The sequence below is a fragment of the Rattus norvegicus genome, chromosome 3, assembly GCF_021556685.1.
Source record: "Rattus norvegicus strain SHRSP/BbbUtx chromosome 3, alternate assembly SHRSP_T2T, whole genome shotgun sequence".
Lineage (NCBI taxonomy): Eukaryota > Metazoa > Chordata > Mammalia > Rodentia > Muridae > Rattus > Rattus norvegicus.
The window spans coordinates 107,602,499-107,611,972 of record NC_141536.1 but is presented as its reverse complement, the minus strand read 5'-3'; the positions used below and the strand labels follow the sequence as shown (position 1 = coordinate 107,611,972).

The following is a 9,474-nucleotide window of genomic DNA, read 5'->3' as shown; positions in this document are numbered from 1 at the left end:
GACCTAAGGGTGAATTTGATTGTCTTGCCACACTCCCAACACACATACCTTTCTTCCTTACCACACTATTGAGCATAGACCATGAAAATGATTATTAAAATACATACCAACAGTGAGTATAAAAATAAAGCAGTCGGGGGCTGGGGATTTAGCTCAGTGGTAGAGCGCTTACCTAGGAAGCGCAAGGCCCTGGGTTCGGTCCCCAGCTCCGGAAAAAAAAGAACCAAAAAAATAAATAAATAAAGCAGTCGAGAGTGGCCTACGTCCTAGGGCCTACAGCACCATGTGTCCGGTTTTCTGGGATTCTACCAATTTTCAAATCTTAGCCATTTATTGAGTCACAACAACCTTTAGCCTAAGTAAAAAAAAATTCCCAAACCTGGGTCTTGTGACCTAGATTAATTATATTTTGGAAGAAGTTTCATACAGGTAAAAATACACAGTTGAATATAATTCAGGAATATAGTGTTGGCCTGTTGCTATGGGTGAACAATCTGAAATGAACTCTGCAGTTTAAAGACTCGTGCTTTTAATTTGAATATAGAGAACTTTAACAATGAGAAAAAGTACAACTTGAAAATTGTGCTTTTGATCCCTTTTTTTGCTAATGTTTTATACTTATTTAGCTTTATAAGTGCTAGTAAACCAAACATTTAATGCCTTAATTTTGTACTTTCTATAATGAAGGATGTTTGTTCCAGATCTTGTTCTACCTGTCTGTGTCAGCTGGGCACTGTTCTGAGCTCCCAAGCAGCTTATATAGGCAGCATCAGCCCACAAGTCAGATGAGAAATAACTATATAATATTATACTATACACAAATACTGGAAGAAGATGTGTGTTGTGGGGAGGGAGAGCAAAAAGCAAGCCACAGTAGCTGTGGCTCTGCCAGGCTGCAGGTTAACATTGTGCATTCTGTCAAGGCCATAGGTGCTGGTGTATATAACCTATGTGGTAAGGAAGAAGACTTACAGTGCATTGCTACATTGCTTCAGCTTTTAGGAGCTGTTCCTTTTCCTTAAACTCCTCAGACCTAGAAGTTGTGCTGACTCCTGGATAAAGCTGCATTACCCAATATGTTGTATTAATTACTTTTCTTGCTTTCCTGTGAAGACACAGCATGACCAAGGCAACTTAAGGAAGGGTTTATTTGGGCTTTTGGTTCCAGAGACAAACCATCCTGGTGTGGTGGCTAGAAGGAAGAATGCTGAAAACTCACGGCCTTTACCATAAGCACAGAACAGCAACCTACAAATAGGGAGAGGCCTTAAGCTCTCAAAGCACACACACCCCCACACACACATACACCCCCCCCCCCACACACACACATTGCCTCATTCCCACCCAGTAACATGCTTCTTTTAGCAGACACCTAAGCCTCCCCAAACAGTACCACCATCTGGGGACCAAGTCTTCAAATTCATGAGCCTGTATGGGGAATTTTCATTCAAACCACCACAAGTAGCAGTTAGCAACTTGTGAAAATTTAAAAACATTAAAGAATGTTGGGATTGTAGTGTATCTTATAATCTACAGTCAGTAGGCTCCCCTCAGTTATCCCTTAAATGATAATCTGTCCCTATTAAGTTCTGAAGATAGTAATGACATTTCTTAAGTTTTGAGACCTAATCTGTCATGTAAGTTGTGTATAACACATCTTCATAACTTAGAGGTAGTGGCTTGATGGAACTATCACACTGGTACAATCCTGGATACAGAATCTTGGGATTCTGTAAGTATCCAACTAATTATCACTAACCATTAGTCTTAACTTCTCTTTTAAAGATTCATTTATGTATGTAAGCACACTGTAGCTGCCTTCAGACACCCCAGAAGAGGGCATCAGATCCCATTACAGATGGCTGTGAGCCACCATGTGGTTGCTGGGAATTGAACTCAGGACCTCTGGAAGAGCAGTCAGTGCTCTTAACCACTGAGCCACCTCTCCAGCCCCCATTAATCTTAACTTCTTAGTGGACTTCATGACACAAAGTCCCTTTTCTCTAAATGTTTTTTTTTTATGACCTTTGCACATAAAATGAATGTGAAGGGTAGTTAATATAAAAACTGAGTAGGGTTGAGGAGTAACATAAATTTTCCTGAGGCTCTTTCTAGAAAGCTCAATGGTTATGGCATGACTCTTGGAATACAGGGCAGCATCTGGCAAGGCTCTCAGTGGGCCCAGTGCTAGACAATTGACTGTAGCATGATGGATGTGTTTATAAGTTTACCACAGCCTACTTCCAGCTTTCAGGAGCAAGTCCAAGGAGACCGTTTGCAATTTGTGTTCTCAGTTGGGTAGCAGAAGTCTAATCAGACCTGATAATAAACCCATTTCATTCAGCAATCATAATTTCATCACTGTGGGTATAAAAAGGTAGAGGGAGGCATCAAGAGAATGTCTGCCAGACCCAAATCATGCAGCAGGGCCTATTATGTCAGGCCGCCCTTTATGAGTAATTGAGCCCGGACTTGTTCCTTCAAGAGAACTAACTTGTATTTTCTGGAAGTAATTATAAGATTTAGCATGCCTTCTAACTTTAACCCTATTTTTGCAACATTCTTAGTTAGATGACCTCTTAAAACTCTTCTTAATTAGAACATTTAGACATTTTTATCATGTACTGGTCACGCATGGGTGCTGGGTTAGTTTTATTAGTGGCTGTCTGCAGCAGTTCTTGAAATTGGAAGAGAATTTTTTATTCTTTATGGCAATTTTGAATATTTTTGTTCTGAAATTCTACTATTGGACCTTGGCATAGTTTTGAGAGTTGTGGGTTTTTTTTTTTTAGATTTATTTATTTATTTTATGTATACGAATACACGGTAGCTGTCTTCAGACACACCAGAAGAGGACATTGGATCCCATTACAGATGGTTGTGAACTACCGTGTGATTGCTAGGAATTGAACTCAGGACCTCTGGAAGAGCAGTCAGCATTTCTAAGCCATCTCTCTAGCCCTTGAGAGTTATTTTTAGTGATTGCCATCCCTCTTTTCGTAAGTTTTCTTTCTAGGCAAGAAAAACTATTAAGGAAAGAGAAGAGCCTTTCCTCTGGGTCATAAGCAGTGCATACAATTAGAATAAGAGGACAGGTGTGGGGCTGCAGGGATGGTTCAGGAGTTAACACTGGCTGCTCTTCCAGAGGACCCAAGTTTGATTCATGGCACCCACATGGAGTCTCACAGCCATTGGTAACTCCAGTTCCCAGGAATCCAATGCCCTCTACAGGCCTCCAAAGGCATCAGGCATGTGTGTTGCACAGATGTACAAGTGGGCAAGACACATTTACATTTGGCAGCACATGTGCTAACATTGGAATGACACAGTGAGGATAAGCCTGGGTCCTGTGCAAGGATGACATGAAAACACAGCATGAGAAACATCAAAGAACACACAAAAACCCACAGCCGTTCCTGGATATGAACTGTCCTTCAGAGGCTAAGCTAACACTTCTTTGCCTGCCCTGTTTTTCAACTAAATGTCCACTGTTGAAAGCCAGGCCAATCCAATGCTTTTCTCAGAGACCCCAATGAGAGGACAACAGGAACCTAGGTCTGTGTCATTGCCCAAGAACAGACTTCGCAAAGCCAGTCTAGGGCTGGTGTCCAGGGCCTCAAAGGAATTAAGATTTTAGTTCCTGGGAATTTGGTGTTCCCTTTTGTAGAGACTGGAGTTAGCTAGCTGTCAGTCAGTCCTAAGGCTGCTGTGTGCTAGGTCTGTAAGGCTCTTGAAACACCCCGTGCTCCCTTTGTGCAACTGTGCTTGATTCGCTTCCTGTTGACTTTGTCCGGTTGTGTGATATTCTCTGCGGACTCTGTCCCATTTCTCTCCTGGATGTAGATGCCATACTTCTGAATAAAGCTTACAAGTCATCAGCTTGTCCAAGACTTCCTAATGCCATCTGCCTTCACCTTTTCCTGTCTTCATCTTCTGCTGTCCTGACCCTCCCACCTAGGACCCTGTCACTGAAGAATGATCTTCCGGTCCACCTTTTGTCTTTATGCAGCTTTAATCCTTCTGAGTGGCCGTTGGGAGATAGATATGCTCCCATACATCTATTCTAGGGTCCAAGTATTTCCTAGGTGATCTTTGAAGTCACAGTTTATTGTTTATGCATTTTGTGATCCCAAGCCCAACCCCCAGCAACCCATGCTTCCTCTCAAGCTCATTCCACAGGGAATCTCAAATGTAACCAACCTTTCCTTGGATAAGAGAAGTGTATTGTCTATGGAAATTTGATGAATATGAGAACAAGTCACTAAGGTGAGTTCCTAAGCATAGGCTCTATCCAGTAATGCTTGACATCAAGGCTTATTAGGGGGAGGGTACATACCTGCAATTCCAGCAGCTAGGAGACTGAGACAGGTGGATTGTGACAAGTTTCAGATAAGGCAGTTATACATCAAAACCCCAGTATCAAGACAAACAAACAAACAACATCCACAAAACCCCACAAACTGTTGTAAAAACTGCTTCCCTGGGGGAGATGTGAACATCAAAGTACTAGCCCATTAGAGTTCACCCTGGGGAACCAATGAGTTTCTGGGGCTTTACTTACAGAACATGGTGAGCTCAAAGCAGCCATGGGGCAGAATCATCGTCTCACTTCCCAGTTTGTTGTTTGCTCCTGCATCTGTCAGGCCAGCTGGTTCATGAGCCTCTTGGGACCCATGTCTTCACCTTCCACCTCTGGAACACTGGGGTTAGAGATGTGTACTGCCAACCCAGGCTTCCTGCAGGTTCTTCATGCACTGTACCTACCGTGCCATCTCCAGGCCCCAGCCCCAGCACTTTTAAGTTCAACCTTCTTAGCCTGAGTAAGGGCTTCCTGGTGTCACTCCTAGCTTTTTCCTTCCTTCTTCCTTTCTTTCTTCCTTCCTTCCTTCCTTCCTTCCTTCCTTCCTTCCTTCCTTTCTTTGTGTGTGTGTGTGTTTGTGTGTGTGCATCCACGTGTGGGAGTTCCACGATGTGCATGTGGAGGCCAGAGGATAATTTGGAACAGTCAGTTCTCTCCTACTTTGAGCGTTCTAATAACTGAGTAGGTCACCAGGCTTGGCAGCAAATGCCTTTACCCTATAATCCACATGACCAGCCCACTCAGCCTTATGGAATGGATCCAAACCTCTTGGGCTGCAATTTCCGTCTGCGGTTTGGCCTTCTTTGCTTAACAGTGGTCCACGGTTACCCCATATCCTTTGGAGATGGAATGAATTAACTAGGCTATAAAACTAATCTGAAAGACGAAGAACATGCAATTACAGATGCCCGTGAGCACGTGCAGGAGCTTCCCAGAATGCTGTGGTGCTTCACTGGGCATGGGCTGGTATGTCGTCTTAATATAAGTAAATAGAGTAAAGCCTTGTCCTTGTTTCTATGTGCAAAGTCATTTGCTACCTTCCGGTCGGAAGGTTAAGGCTGCTAAGTAAACTGTAATGAGATGGTTTGGAGATATTGAGCCACCCTCGGCCTCTCATTTCCTAGCGTATTCACATTTTTAGGCTTTCGGTTAGATCAGAGAGAGCTAAGTCAGCTGATTGTTTTGTTTATGAATAAACCAGAGACTTAGCTTATATACTCAACTCCTTTCTTTCCTCCCATAAATAATTAAAAAGAAAAGTAGAGCCCATACCCCCAATCTACCAAATTTACATTTAGGTAACTGAGTCCAAACACAGTCGTTTTATTACTAGAGCACAGCACAGTAATTGTGCTAAAATTTAAATCACACAAATGGCTATGTGGTTTAGTTAAGCAAAAATCAATAATGAATTAATAGCAGATTATAATGTTTAAAGCAGAGGTTATAACTGGACATGACTGTGCATATGACAACCCTTGGTTGAGGCAGAAGGATTATAAATTTGAGATCAGTGTGGGAAACTGCGAGATTCTGTCTTAAACAAAACAACAATAAAAGACCTGTGGGCTGGGCATGTAGATGCATTGATAGATTGCTTGCCTAACATGTTCAAAGCCCTGGATTCTATCTTTAGCATAAGAGTCAGGAGTGGCGGCACATCTGCAATCCCAGCAACATGGTAGGTGAAGATAGAGGCAGGAAGAGCAGAAGTTCAATGCCAACCTCTGCTATAGAGTGAACTGGAGACAGCAAGATCACTATAGTTTTATTTTCAGACGATAATCTCTCATTTTCCCCACATATTATAAGATCTTATATGTGTGTCTGTGTGCATTACAGATGCCCGTGAACACATGCAGGAGCTTCCCAGAATGCTGTGGTGCTTCACTGGGCATGGGCTGGTATGTCGTGCATATGTGTTCGCATGCATATGTGTGTGTGTTCTGGGGTGTGTGTGTGTGTGTGTGTGTGTGTGTGTGAGAGAGAGAGAGAGAGAGAGAGAGAGAGAGAGAGAGAGAGAGAGAGAGAGGGAGAGAGGGAGAGAGAAAGAGAGAGACCGAGACAGAGACACTGAGACAGAGAGAGACAGAGACAGAGACAGACAGAGACAGACAGAGAATAAGTTTGTGTGTGTGTACACATGTACAGAGTGCATGTGTGGAAGTCACTGAATAATTTGTGGGAGTCAGTTCTTTGCATTCATTGTGTGGGCCCTGGGGATTAAACTTGGGTCCTCAGGCTTGGTGGCAAGCACCTTTATTCAGAGTCTTCTTGAAGGCCTTGATCATTTAGACTGTGATTTGCCTCCCTCCTCCATGGAGAAATGTCTCTCTTTTGTGTTTGTTTGTTTGTTTGTTTGTTTGTTTGTTTTTGAGACAGTTTCCCTGTATAGCTCTGGCTCAAACTCAGAACTCTGCCTCTGCCCCCGCCCCCGCCCCTGCAGGAATTAAAGGGATCCCTGGAACTAAGCATAGATCTAGGCACACCAGCATGCATGCGTTTGTAACCCCAACCCTAATAAGAGCCTAAATAAGGAGGAAAGAGAGTTCAAAGCCGGCTTGGACTATGCTGTGTGATCCTCAGTACCCACATGGTTGAGGGAGAGAACCAACTTCCACAGATGGTTCTCTGGCCTCCACATGTGAGCTGTGACATTTGTGCATATACCATGCACACACATACACGCCACATGAAAGAAGACTGGCCAATTTGAATAATGGAATATGTGGCATTCTGTACATCATTTTTATGAGATGGGGAATATGGTCTGGGGGCAATACTGAGTGAGGAAGTACAGCTACTTCGGGGAGAAAGCAAGGGTGAGGTGTGGTCACCAACAGCCTCAACTAATGTTTGTGCAGCTTGAAGATCTAACTAGAAAGAACTGAAAGACACACTGGGCGGCTGAGGCAATGGTACCCGTGAAAAGAGTGGCTTAAAATCTTGGAACTTGGAGTCAGATAAACTGAGGTTGGAGTCCTAGTTGCTTCTTGAGGAAATCACTTAGTCTCTCTAATTCACAGTTCCTAAACCTACCAAAGGTACACAATAATGGTACTAATATAAACCATTGAGAACATTGGCTAAGATCATGTGAACACAGTATTTAGCACAATGTAAGGGATAGCCTACAATCTCTCTCAAGTGCTTTGTCTCCAAATTTTAATCAGTAAACACAGTATTCAGTGACTGTTTAATATTGCATTTGGACTGTGAGAGGAAGCATGGTTTCTACCCACAAGAACACACAGAGCTCACAATCTAACAGACATCAGTTCCCTAAAGGAATAAGAACAGCTGGTATGGATGTATGATCATAGAGTTAGAGGAAATAAGGGATTTAAGAAATTGTTATTATTGAGTGTATATATGTGTTTGCTGTGTATGTGTGTGCAAGTGTGCGCTTGATGTGTACGTGTGTGTTTGAAATGCTTGTGTGTGCATGTGTTTGATGTGTATGTGTGTGTGCATATTTGTGCTTAATGTGTATGTATGTGTATCTGCCACAAGTATGTGGAAGTCAGAAGACAACTTTGGTTCTCTCCCTCTGTTGTGGATCCAACGCAGGTCATCTGGCTTGCACAGCAAGCCCTTTTACCTCCTGAATCATCTTGCCTGCTCCAGATAGATTCTAATTGAGAGAATTTTCTAAGGACATAAAGATATGAACCAGCATCATAGTTCTCCACAGTCGGTGTGTGACATGAAACTAAAGGAGAAAAATTGCAGAATTATCAGTTATGTGACCAGCAAGGGCCCGGAGTCAGGCCAAGGGAAGCCTCAGAGAAGGAATCATAGGCTTTGAGGGAGGAAAGAGAGATCCAGTACGATGCTCATATGCCGAGAATGGATGCCTAAGCCTCAGCAGAAACTAACACAGGACATGGCAGGATCAAACTAGGAACGTGATATCCAAGAGCAGAGGAGCCAGAGACCTGTGCTCCTGTGTATGTGAGGGGTGAAAGCTCCCTTTATGCTCAAAACCTATCTTAGGAAGACAGCGAGGAGTGGAAAACGTTGTGTAAGTAAAGACGTAGCCTGGTTGGAGTTTCTGTACTAACCGAGGACACACAGTGAGAGGCACACGGGTTCCACAGTTAGCAAACAGAGTTGTATAGCCTGGGTCCTCCATCAACGTACTACAGCAGACAGACACTGGGCTGGGTAAATTCTCAAAGGCTAGGAAAATGCCCAGAAAAGTGCAGGTTGCAAGCTATAGATATAAGGAGGGAGTCACCGTGACTGATCTGGAGACTTCCCTGGTGTTTTAGGAAGTAGCCTGTATGGGCCCTGTGGGATGGGATGAGGAGGGTCAAAGGCAGAACAAAACATTAAGCAGGAGTGTGGGTAACCCAGGCTAAAAGTGGCCGCTGAAAGTAGAGCTGTTGCAGTGAAAACAAAGGAAGGAGCACGGTTCAGACATTTGCAATCATAAAATAGTAGCACACTGCACCCAGGACTGTGTAACTACCTCAAGCTAAAAACCATCTCCTTTGATTATCCTGGCCATCTTAACTCTGATATCTTCCCTAGTTTGCATATGAGAGGGTTAAACAAAAGACTAAAGGCCGCATGGCTGCGAGGTGGGGGAGGAACACACCAAACCCAGGAAGCCTGATAATGGAGTCCAGGTTTTAGCCAGTCTCCTTGGCCATGGTGCACTAACAGTGATTCCTCACACAGGGGAGAGAAGACGGAAGACTCAGAGACCACAGCAAAGCATGTGAGATTAGAAAACAGGAATGCCGGGGCGGGGAAGATAGCTCGGTTGGTAAAGTGCTTGCGGATCTGAGGCTGAGATCTAGAAGGTTCTTCTAGAAACCTGTGCTCATTCTCCTGCTGCTGGCTGTGGAAGTGTGGCCTTGTAATCCCAGCGCTGAGGAGGCAGGGTGGGTCTTTGGGGTTCACTGACCAGACAGTCTGTCCTATGTGGCAAGTTCTAGGCCAGTGAGAGACCTTGTCTCAAAGAAACATGTGGGTGGCACATGAAGAATGACACCAAGGTTCTGTCACTGCCTGCTGCCTTGCTGAGACACACACACACACACACACACACACACACGCACACGCACACGCACACGCACGAGAGAGAAAGAGGGGGGGCAGCAAAA

At 43.9% G+C, this 9,474-nt stretch overlaps 1 non-coding gene across 1 annotated transcript; it reads left to right on the top strand.

The window, feature by feature from the left end:
* Positions 1-3,288: 3,288 nt before the first annotated feature.
* LOC147995649 (U6 spliceosomal RNA) lies at positions 3,289-3,395 on the top strand. Its single transcript, XR_015685052.1, has one exon. It is a non-coding gene; the product is annotated as a U6 spliceosomal RNA (small nuclear RNA).
* Positions 3,396-9,474: the final 6,079 nt, after the last annotated feature.